A 12,581-nucleotide genomic window follows, 5' to 3' on the forward strand; every position below is an offset into this window, starting at 1 on the left:
GTGATGACAATTGAGTGACTAATGGAATAACTTTAGCATGTCGTCAGAACTAATTTCACAGCTTTAGCATATTGTCAGAACTAACCCCTGAATTGTTAAGTAACCAATTTAACTAATTGTTGACCATCACATAACAACTGGTTACTTAACAATTCAGGGGCAGATGCATGGAACTCGGAAATAGGTGCAACAATTCCAGCCCAGAGGCAGATGCATGGAACTCGGGACTAGGTACCGGTACCGAATCGGTACCAAAGTTTTAAGTTTTGGGATCGGTACGGTACCGGTATTTCCCGATTTTTTACCCTCGGTACCGGTACCATCCCGGTATCGTACCGGTACCGAACCGAATATTTCGGTACCGGTATCAAGAATTTCCGATTTTCGGGATTGGGATTTTCGATACCGGTTCCGGTACGGTACCGTGCTCATCCCTACTCGGGACCATTGGTGGCCTGTGTAGGAGTAATCAAAAAAAGGAACGATCACTAACACAGACTGTATCATCTCTTAAGTTCATACGTTTTTTATTTCTTATTCCATTAGTTTTTTTTTTCTTCACATTTTTTGCTAAAAATTGTAGAATACATATCACATTTTAAGTTTAAATTGGTCTATTTGACAATTGACATAATGTATATTTTTGGTTAAAAGTTTAGTTTATTTACGTATCTGGGTGCCTTGAATAATCGTAATATATTACTATCATCCATTAAGAAACTTTGGATGTCAAATGGAAAGTGTCATGAAACATGTAATTAGTAAAGCCTTCATAGATTGAAAATGTCAAGACACTTTATATAAAACAATTGATAAATAGAAGGTACTAACTAAATAACTTGGTTTTAAAGCAACAGGTATGTCGATGGCAGATTGACTATATCATTAATTGGAGGCTGTCTCATTCCCACGCAGTAGCATACACCAATTTTTTTACACATGAAGTTAAGGGAAAGAAGCAGACCCGACAGGTCCATTGAAGTAACAGGGTGATTTGGTTCAAGTCTTGATTTCATAGCTTTTTATATTTATCTCCCTTTTTATCTATTCATCAAGTTGTTTGTAGCACTAATAGTGTGCTATTATATGGATTATGGAGTACTATACATAGAGTATTAATTAACATTTTTATTTTAAGTATGGCACGTTCACGGTTTGGTAGTTAAGGACTATTTTTGTTGTGTTGTCATTACTTTAGTGTAGTCGGTTGGCTTTGCACTCACAAGTTAAATACATTCTTCATTTATCTTAATAATTATGTTTACGACATTAATCTACCCGTCCACTGGATGGGTATAAATTAGTTATTTAGGTTCTTGATTTAACATAATCTTATCTTATCTTATCTTACTCTCTACTAATAAACAAAAAAAATTAAATAATGATGTGTCATAGCTACATTAAATCCTAATTTCTAATCTATATTCTCCTTAATCCATGCTATCTATGGGTCATGAGTTAAAATCATTTTGGTAATTAGGTTATAAAATAGTCAACATTTCATTCTAGTATTCTAATATTTAATCTCATATATACTAGCTACAATGGATCATGGGTCAAAACCATTTTCGCAATCGGGTTGTAAAATATTAACGAAATAAAAAGTGAAATATTGATTGAAAAACAAATAGAAAATATTAAAGAACAATAATTTCATATGCTGTTTTGTTTCTTCGATGTCCAGTTTTTTCTCATGAACATTATATGTTGCATTATTTAGGGTAACTAGCAGACATTGTTTTATTTATGTTGGATTATGATTTGAATACTTGTGATTAAACAACAAATGTTGTATATAAAGAGATTTTATCAAATTTATAAATTTGATATTCCAGGCTTCTTAATGTATGTATTTCATTTTTTTTACCTTTAATTTTGTTTATTTATTTCAAATAACAAACCTTATTTTTATTTATTTAACAAATCTCGTGTAATACACATATTTGATCCCAACATTATACAGTATAACAAATCTCGTGTAATACACATATTCAAAAGCTAGTTATTGTAATATTATAACTCGCGTAAGTGCGCAAGATATGTTAAAAGATTGTGTTTTCGTCCCTTGCATCTTGTATTTTTCAATTTTAAACGTTCTCACTCAATCATGAAAAGTAAAAAAGAAAAAATAATAAAAAATAAATATTGTTCAATCTAATCTTTTACTTATTTCCCCCCTTGACTACCTCATGTTAATTACTTAAGGCCAATCTCAAGAAAATATAGTACATTAAAATATCATGTTACGAAGACTTCAACCCGTAGGAAGATCAACTACTCAACTGATCCCCATATGTACGTGGTTCCACCTCAGTACATCACGGTTCCATTATGAGCATGTGCATGGGATGGTTTGGTTAGTTTTGGGCTCAATCTAAAATTTTGGCTTTTAATAAGTTTCGCTTTTTATTTATTTTTTTGGGTTGAGCTTTTTGATAATGTCATCTGGACATGAAAATTTTGGAAAAAATGTTTTGGTCAATTATAAATTTAAGCCAAATTTAGGCTGAAAAAAGTTTTTATAAATGGATCAAAACACCTTTACCGTAGAAAGAAAAAAAATAAAAAAAATATTTAGTTTAAAAAACCAAAAAAACTGAAGAGGAATATTATAATTTATAAACCAGCTAGCCTTCACTCTTTTCTTATTCGTCGTTTGACCATCACCGACCAATCATAGAGGTACAGTCAAGTGTCAACCCAACGTAATCTTTAGCTTACTTCCTCTTATGGTTTGTGGCTTTTTGATAAAAGATACTAAATTTGTTTGATGGGTTTCGGCTTTTCAATATTCTTGTTACTTTATGATTTATATTTATATAGCATCTATAAGTTTTGTTTTGTTCATATGATCAAATGCCATGAAGGGTTTAGTGATATTAACTCTTGCGCTAATGACATTCTCTGTTGTGTTTTCTACTAAGGCGGATATGGTGAACACCGGAGCCACTCTGGCAACCATTGCCATGAAAGCAGCCGTGGATGATATCAATTCTGATTCTGATCCCAACGTTTGGTCAGGAAAAAGAGTGAGTCTTTCCTGCTTGCGGTGCGCGCATATAATGTGTATATGTATGAACCCTTAGGTGGGTAAAAGTGAAATTGCACTAATTTTGACGTTATTTTACTAATCTCGTGAAAATATGTTGAAAGTGGCGGAATGTTAATTAGGCATCATGTGGTGGCGTTGATAGCCGAAAGACAAGGGTACATGCACCAATCATCCGGTGTCCCGATGATTGAGTATTATGTGCCTTATGTCCAAGGCTTGATGCAAAACTACTATCGAGCCGAGGGTCTCACAAGAAGCGGCCTCTCTATCCCTATGGGGTAGAGGTAAGACTGTCTACATCTTACTCTCCTCAGACCCTACCAGAACGTTGCTATTGTTGGGATATACTGAGTACGATGATGATGATGATGATGATGATTATTCATGGTAACGTTTGATCTTCTAATTTTAGCATTTTAAAATTTGAAATCATAGATTAAGCAACATGAAGGATCTTGATCAGCATACAAACAGAATTCTTGTTTTTATATCAAAATCCTTGTTTTACACAAAAAAGTTTTGGTTTTGTTATTGTGTCAGGTTGTTGGGTTCAATTGATGAGCCCGAACACGACCTATATCTAAACGAGTAAACATGTTGATTTTTGCAGAAATAATGAAAACATCGTCAGATGTACCTACTAGTTTGAGACTCGTTCATTGCGCGGACAATTTATGAAAATACAACATTTAATAAATAAATGATATACAACAAATCTATCAAACATTGTTAATACACAGTATTTGTATAATAGTCTTTACAACAATTTTAAAACAAACTAAAACAATATGCTTTTACTTTATTGAAGGGTTTTCAGTTTTTTACACAAATTAAATAAACTAAAAAGCAAAAAAATACCTTTAAAATTTTTAGCAATGCACTTTCTTAGAAAAGTTATACATAACGAATGTTTTAGTTTGTAGCAGTATACTAATTTTTATTTAAATATGTCATAAGAGAACTTAAATCGTAAAACGTGCATGTTTATCATTGATTTAATTAGACTTTCAAAACCCTGACCGTGCAAATTGCTAACAATAAAAGTTTAAAAAAATTTGTAGAGGACGGTTATCCTAAAAACAAGTAGTTTCCTAGGAAGACTAGGAAAAAATCATAGTCATTGGATCATGTTAATCAATGATTGAGATATAAAATTACCAGAAACCGGCATAGCTTTCTAGATTACTCTTTCACCATTATAACCGACATAGTTTCCTAAAATTGTTCTTTCACCATAAGTTGTAATGCGACATGTCAATATTATATTGGTTCTTATCATTCTTAAGAAACTCCTTATTTTTATTTGAACTATTTTTTTTCTCTCTCTCTATATATATATAGAGAGAGAGAGAGATGATGATGATGATTCATACGAGAAATGAATATGAACCATTAATTGTGTTTAATCAATGATCTATATTAGAAATGATAAATTCGTAATTAAAAACACATATTTATTACATATAATTTAATAAAAAGGTTAGATAAGTCTTTTGCGGTATATGCCTCATTAAACCGGATTTTAATGCGTTAAGTGGTTACTTTTTGTGCCCACTTAATGCTCATTAAAAGATTAATACTATTTTATTTGTTTTCATTAAAATTATAATCTTTTTATAGCTGTGTAAGTTGTTTATTTGTTTTAAAATTTGTTCATAAAGCACATAAATTTTGCAAAATTACATTGTATATTATGGATTTATTTATGTAGGACATACCATGTATTGAAGTAAACCTATTTTTATTTATTTTGCCAACACTTTATTATATAAACCAATTGATTCCTCCACAACATTAGTTTTACCTACACTATATTAGATACTACATTAGTTATAACTACACTACATTTGTTTTCCTACACTACATTAGATATGTCTACATTAGGTTACTTATGACTACACAACCATTTGAAAATGTACATGCACAACATTAGTTTTGCCTACAGTATGTTAGTTTTACCTACACAAAATTAGTTTTGTCTACACTACATTAGATATGCCAACACTATATTAATTATTACTACACAACAGTTAAAATTGTGCATACATTATATATGTCTACCATACATTAGTTATGATTACATAAAACATTGGAAAGTAACAATATACTACATTGCGTAGCTATATCTACATCACATAAGATAAGCCTACATTACAATAGTTGATTAAAATCAAAGACAAAAACACTACACGTTTTTGAGATAAAAAAATTAATAATAACTGGCCATGTTTTAGATTTTATGAATTTTGATCAAATAATTTGTAATAGTTTAAGTTTTGGATAAAATAAAAAATATATATAATAATAATAATAATAATAATAACTTCCCGTTAGTTAGTAACTTACCAATAATTAAGTCATTAATAAGTATTAGCTACAAAACAAAACACTTCATAATTTACAAACATACCCTTGTATTTATATAATCATAAAATAAAAAGAAATCATTTGATTGGCTATAATCTATTCTCGCACTAAGAAACACTTCTAAAATGCTAATTTTGTGTGTATTTTAATAAAGATGCTAATTTTGTTTACTGGGTTTGTGTTTTTCATTGTTGTTACTTTATGTTTTATGTTTATCATCATTTATATATAGCGCATGTTTTGTTTCCCATTTTGTTCATATCCAATGTAATGAGGGATTTAGTGATGTTGATTTTGGTGCTAATAACATTCTCGATTGTGTTTCTAAGACGACGGATACGGTTAGCATTGGAGCCATTCTGAGCTCGGAAAGTAGCAATGGGAAGGTACAAACCATTGCCATGAAGGCAGCCATCAATGATATCAACTCTAACCCCAACATTTTACCGGCTAAAACATTGAGTCTTTCGATTCATGATGCAAACTTCAGTGGCTTCCTCAGTATTATTGGTGGTAATGTTACCCGACCCTTTTAATCTTAAATTAATTTGGAAATTAAAGATTTTAAGAACAAAATTCATGGTTATATCTATTTTCTAATGCTACTTTCTTTTAAGGTTTTTGGTTCCTCAAGTCGTGTCGAATTGGTATAGGTTGAATTGATGAACTCGAACATCAACTATACCTGATTATACGAGGTTGTCGGATGGAAAACATTTTGACAGGATGACCTTATAAAATAACAATAAAAAAACCATTGAATTTTAAACAGATTAACTCTTTTACTTAAGTAGTTAACTTATGCTTAATTAAATGTGTTGAACAATGTTGGAAAATAAAGTCCCATACATACACAAAGAACACTTTACTATTCACCACACATACAATTACCCTAACCATATATGTATAATAAGATCGTTAAGAGCATTCACCAAAGGCTATTCATTCTCATCCCTCAAATTTAACTAAAATCGATCACCATCTTCTAAATTTATCTCCTATTTTCTCTAAACCTTTCACTTCTCACTCCTTATACATATCACTACTATAATAGTACCCGTGTTACACACGAGTGACAATATTTAAAAAGTCATATATATGTATATAATATAAATTAATGTAAATGTCATATTTATGAAAAAAGAATAATTTTAATGAATTATAAGACATGATATTGTTATTTTAATTTAAATACAAAAACATACAAAGACTAACAAAAATAATTTTTATAACTTATACCATGAGTACAAAATAATTTATACCATGAATACAAAATGTCTTGTCGTAATTAAAACTTAATCATTTAATGAAATCAACATCCAACGTGTCTTGTCTCATACACATGATTAACTGAAATAAAAAAAAATCATTATGTAAATTCAAAACACATATACATTAACAATAACATAAAAATTAAATAGTAGATAGTAATAATAATAATAAACACAAACCTTTTGCATATATGGACATGCCAGCAAAGATCATGTCTTCCCGTTGCACATTATATGGATTAATACCTGGTGTCAAAGCTCTTGAAATTATGACACAAAACTAAAAATAAAAATCGTTAAATTATAATTCAAACATATTAACTGAAATTGAGTTGTTGCATGCATACAAAAAAAACTTACTATTTCAATCAATGAAATAAATAGATAAGCCAGATATATGATATTAATCACTCCCTATCTCATTTACTGTTGACCTTATATTTTGTAAGAACTTCATTTAAATAGATATGAGAATAAATTAACAAAATTAAAATAATGTTATAATGGTAAATAATTTTATGTTAATCGATTTAGTTTGAATTTTGACAAATTTAAAAGATTTTATAGTTTACAATCTCAACAAACTTTCCAATTTTTATATTTGACCAATTCTTAATTAGGCATAAATGTCGATATTAATGTTTAAAATTTTTAAAAATTATTATATAATGAAATCGATTGTAAAATAAGTTAATAATTCTAATGAGTTTAAAACATAACTTACTGCAGATTGCGGTGGCTTTAATAAATTATTATTTATGATATAACTTCTATGTAATATAAATTTGATAATTATAACACAATTATTTTGCAAAAATGATTGTAAAGAATTGATCAGATACTTCAGAAATTCAAAAATATAAGAATTATTTCATAAGTTATTTTTTGGTGTTTCCAAATATAAGAAATTAATGAATAATTAATTTTAGTATTATGGTCACGTACTCGGATGTTTGTGTCAGTGAAACCTAAATAAAGATTATACATATTAAAAATTTTCAAATAAAATATAAACCCCAATTTTAATGTTTCAAAAATCAAAATCATTTTCATAATTTTTGTAAGTTTTCTAATCAACCGATTTGATTTTTCGTTTGTAATTATCTCTATTTATTTATTATTTATTTAAATTGAACCCTAACCTTGGATTTAAATATCTAACTAAAAAGTTTATTTATTTTTTAATAAGAAAATGTACATTTATATATTTCGGTTTTTATATAACTCCCTTAATTTATGCTTAAAATTTATAACATATTTATACCTATTTCAAATTCAAAATTTGATAAATTTTCAACAAACTTTTAAAGGTTTTCATACTTTCCATAATTTTAAACTCATTTTAAAATCTTTCCATAATTTTTTGAAGTTTTCAAATTAATCGTGATTTAATTGTAACTTTTGTAATTATCTCTATATTAATTATCTCTATATTTTTATTATTTATTAAAATTGAACCATAACCATGGATTTAATCTATCTAACTAAAAAAGTTTAATTAAATTTTTTTTAATAAGAAAAGGTACATTTATATTTCAGTTTTTATATAATTCTCTTAATTTATGCTTAATATTTATAACATATTAAAATTTCAAATTCATAATTTAACCAACTTTTCAACAAACTTTTAAAGGTTTTAATACTCTCCATAATTTTAAACCCATTTTAAAATCTTTCAATAATTTTTTGAAGTTTTCAAATTAACCAATTTGATTTTATATTTTGTAATTAACCGATTTAATTTTAACTTTTGTATTTATATCTATATTATTTATTAAAAATAGTAGAATCCAAGTTTATTGTTTTGATATTTTTAGTTTTCATAAAACTGAACCCCAAACTTCGAACTAAAAAGTTTAATTAAAAAAATGCTAATAAGAAAATGTACATTTATATATTTTGGTTTTTATATAATTCCCTTAATTTATGCATAATATTTATAACATATTTAAAACGTTTCAAATTCAAATTTGACCAATAATGAAAATCATGAAAATATATTAAATCGAATTTGACCAAGGATCAAAATCCTGGAAATATAATAAATCAAATTTGACCAACAACAATAGAATATTGATTATATAAAAATTAATTAAATTACATGAATAATCGTAAAAATAACATATATTCTTATACAAAAATAAAGTCATTTTTGCAGCAAATACTTCATCCATGACATTAGCTATTGTAATTGAGAGCCATAAGCTGAAATGATAAAATTAAATAAATGTTAAATAATATATTATTTGGCCTAACCGGAATTTTGGTTAGTAACCGGAATAGTCACCAGTAAATCCGATAACAATTAATACCACATAATAATTGAATTACCAATTATGGAAGATTTGAACTATGTGAACAAATCTACAATTGATGTTATTTTGTATAACCGGAATAATTACTAATAGCCGAAAAAATTAATTTTGCAATGACTATAACCGGAATAATTAACAATAACATGAATAATTGAATTGCCAATGGATGTAGCAAGAATAATAAAAATAATAAATCCGATAACAATTGAAAGAGCAAAGAAAATGATAATGAAATAATGAATAATATGAGAATCAACCATTAGAGTATAAATAAAAACTTACGAAAAACTGTATTAATTCAACATCTTCATTTAATCTTGGATATTTATGTAGAACATAAAGAGATTATAAGAAAATCATATAATAATTAAAATCAATACAAACAAAAACGACTAAGACATTGAATTGACAATGAAATAATGAATAATATGAGAATCGACCATTAGAGTATTGATGTGCTTAAAACAGTCAATTAAATATTAACTAAATTAACAAGTAATAAAAACTAGACTTAAGACTCAACTACACAAAACACCGGCAAGTGAACCGATCAATTGTATTAAAGCTAAGTAAGTCCGGAATATCGAACCCACAGGACTCTATAAATTACGTTAATTAACTAATTAGACTCGACTTACGACACGCCTATTTATTATTAATGTTTTAAGGGGGATTTTTAAACTAATATTAAATTAAGATTAAACTAAGAAAGTAAATAAACAAGTAAACGAGAAACAAGCAACTAAACACAAGATTGAAACCAATCAGAGAATGAATCTACCTAGGTAAGAATCCCATGTATCAACAATCATCAAGCAATGGACAAATAACATGATTATGGAAACTGATTTCTAAAAATATTCATCTAACAAAACCTTAAAGACCTTTGACTGAATCAAATGAAATCCCAACGAACAATTATTAGATTATTAAGCAATCAGTTGAATTGATTTCCGCAAAGTTATCAAATAGGGTTAATTAATAGTATCTAAAGCAAGCAATCTTACGAAACACAAAACTCTAGATAACTTGATAAATTAACATGGCATCATGAACAAGGATCAACGCACTAAGCAAGAATATTGTCACAATCTATCCTAGCATGCAATTGACCAAAACACACGAACAACTCCTCACCTCACAGCTATTGGAATTTAGCAAAACATTTAAAACCCTAACCAACTATCAACAAGCTTCTATGATCTAATAGGCCTATTCAACCATAATAATCAAAACACCAAGTAAAGATTAAACACGAACCCTAAGATCTAAAGAACACAATCAATAGAAAACAAGATTCATGTGAAGCTATAATTAACAATCAATCAAGATAATAAACATTCATATGCATCATGAAAGCAAAACCAAGTCTTTTACTATTAAATCAACAAAACATAATCAAGCAATAGTCCAAAGCAAAAATCAAGTCTCAAACATGTTCATCAAACCTAGGTAGACATGAAGTCTAGCCTAGCATAGTTATAATCAAAGAAAAATAACTAAAACCAAGTAAACAAAAGAGAATCATGATATAAATTGAACAAAGATAGTGAAGAAGAACGAAAGAACCCTTCTTAATCGACTCTTGAACAATCGTGTGAAAGCTTGATGATCCTCCTTACTCCTAGCCTCCAAACTTAGCTTAAACCTTTAGAAAATCGGCTGCAATCAGTCTCCCTTTGGCTAGGTGCATAATGATGTTTATATATCGAAATATCGGGCTTGGACTTGCAAAAACGGATGAACAGGGGGGCCTAGGCGCCGCGCCTAGGGATTTTCCCTTCTGCCGTCGCGGGCCGCGGCGCCCCTAGAGGGTGGCTACGGATGTTGTTGTTAATTGTTGTTTATTCGTTGCTTAATCGTCGCTAAATCTTCCTTGAAATCCAAGCTACGAAAAGAACCTTCTAGACCTTCTTTCCCTTGACCACCAAACCACCATCTACATGAAAACAAATCAAAACTCTAAGTGTACTAATCATGTAACCGGTGACGAGCAAAACGAACTTAAACTTCGCATGAAAGGATAGAAAGAATTAAGTTTAACATACAAGACACCAAACGATTAAAAACATGTAAACATATAATAAACTTGACTCAAAAACTTAAATTAATAAAAGATAAACAAAACTTGAACTAAAAACGAACTCAAAACATTAAAGAAACACAACTTTACAAGGGATTCGAGATGTATAAATACATGTATATCAAGTATCAAATAAAAACTTATCGGATAAACCGTAGTAGTTCAACATCTCCATTGAATCTTGGATTTTGATGTAGAACCTAAGTATATTATAAGAAAATCATATAATAATTAAACTTAATACAAACGAACAAAGAAAATGAATTGACAGTGAAATAATGAATTATATGAGAATCGACCATTATAGTATCAACTATAAACTTACCGGAAAAACGTAATGGTTTAACATCTCCATTGAATCTTGGATTTTGTTATAGAACCTAAAGATATTATAAGAAAATCATATAATAATTAAAATCAATACAAACAAAAACGGGAAAAAAAATAATTGTCTACAAAATAATGAATAATTTAATAATCGAGCAATAGAGTATCAAATAAAACCTTACCAGAATATGATTATTCTCTCTTACTAGAATAGGCGATGGCGGAGGTAGTAATCCGCAACAAAAAGAGAGAGAGAGAGATTGATAAAGAGAGTAAAATGATTAATAGGGTTTCCAATCTTAAAGTTTATATAATGTGAACGAGACGATTTGACATTAATAGGAAACGAGACATGTGCCTTAGCAATGACTTGACATTGAGATGGACACCCTAGAATTATGTCAAGTGAAAATTCTTACATGCTTTAATAGTATAGTAAGATTTCAATTAAATAGTATTTTTTATATTCAATTGTTATTATTACTTCTACTTCTTCCACTCATAAACACTAACAAAAAAAATTATACATATTATTATATATATTAAAAAGGGAATTTAGTTCTCCTCACATATTTACTATTTAATTTTTTAATATTTTATTAAACTCAATCACTAGGCTATAATTAAAATGATGGTTTTTATTCATTTTAATATACATTTTCTTTTAATTAATTATAATATATAACAATCTATATTTTAAACAATAAATTTAAGCAAGTGTCGGATTTACATGTTTTATTTGTCAGTTAAACGATTTCAACTTTGATTTTGTATACTTTATGGTCCGTCTTTACAATAAGCAAAACTATTTTCATAATTTATAAATATCCTATTGTCGCATGCTTTTATATCTACGTGTCAAAGTTTAATATCGCACCTTTAAAATATTTTTTTGCTTACCAGTTTATGTTTACGAATTCGTGTTGGCACCGCTGATACTAAGCGAAACTATGTTGGCTCGCAGCTGTAAATTGTCATTTTTTTGTTCTACATATGATAATTTGTTGTATCTTAGCATTGACATGTTTATTTCTTTTGTTTAGTTATGATGTCGTAATCTGATACAAATTGACTTCACGTCGACTCGCAACACGTTCGTCATTTTACGTTTTTTCGTATGTTTTTTTTTCGATATAGGGGTCCCGCCGCAAAGCGCGGGGACCCGT

The 12,581-nt window shown here is 28.5% G+C and overlaps 1 pseudogene; it reads left to right on the plus strand.

Moving 5' to 3' along the window:
- Window positions 1–2,861: 2,861 nt before the first annotated feature.
- LOC143635011 (glutamate receptor 3.2-like) overlaps window positions 2,862–12,581 on the plus strand; it is a 28,521-nt pseudogene continuing 18,801 nt past the window's right edge.

The sequence above is a fragment of the Bidens hawaiensis genome, unplaced genomic scaffold (genome assembly GCF_021521415.1).
Source record: "Bidens hawaiensis isolate Kalapana, Puna unplaced genomic scaffold, B.hawaiensis_p1.1 tig00000512_1, whole genome shotgun sequence".
NCBI classification, from domain to species: domain Eukaryota; kingdom Viridiplantae; phylum Streptophyta; class Magnoliopsida; order Asterales; family Asteraceae; genus Bidens; species Bidens hawaiensis.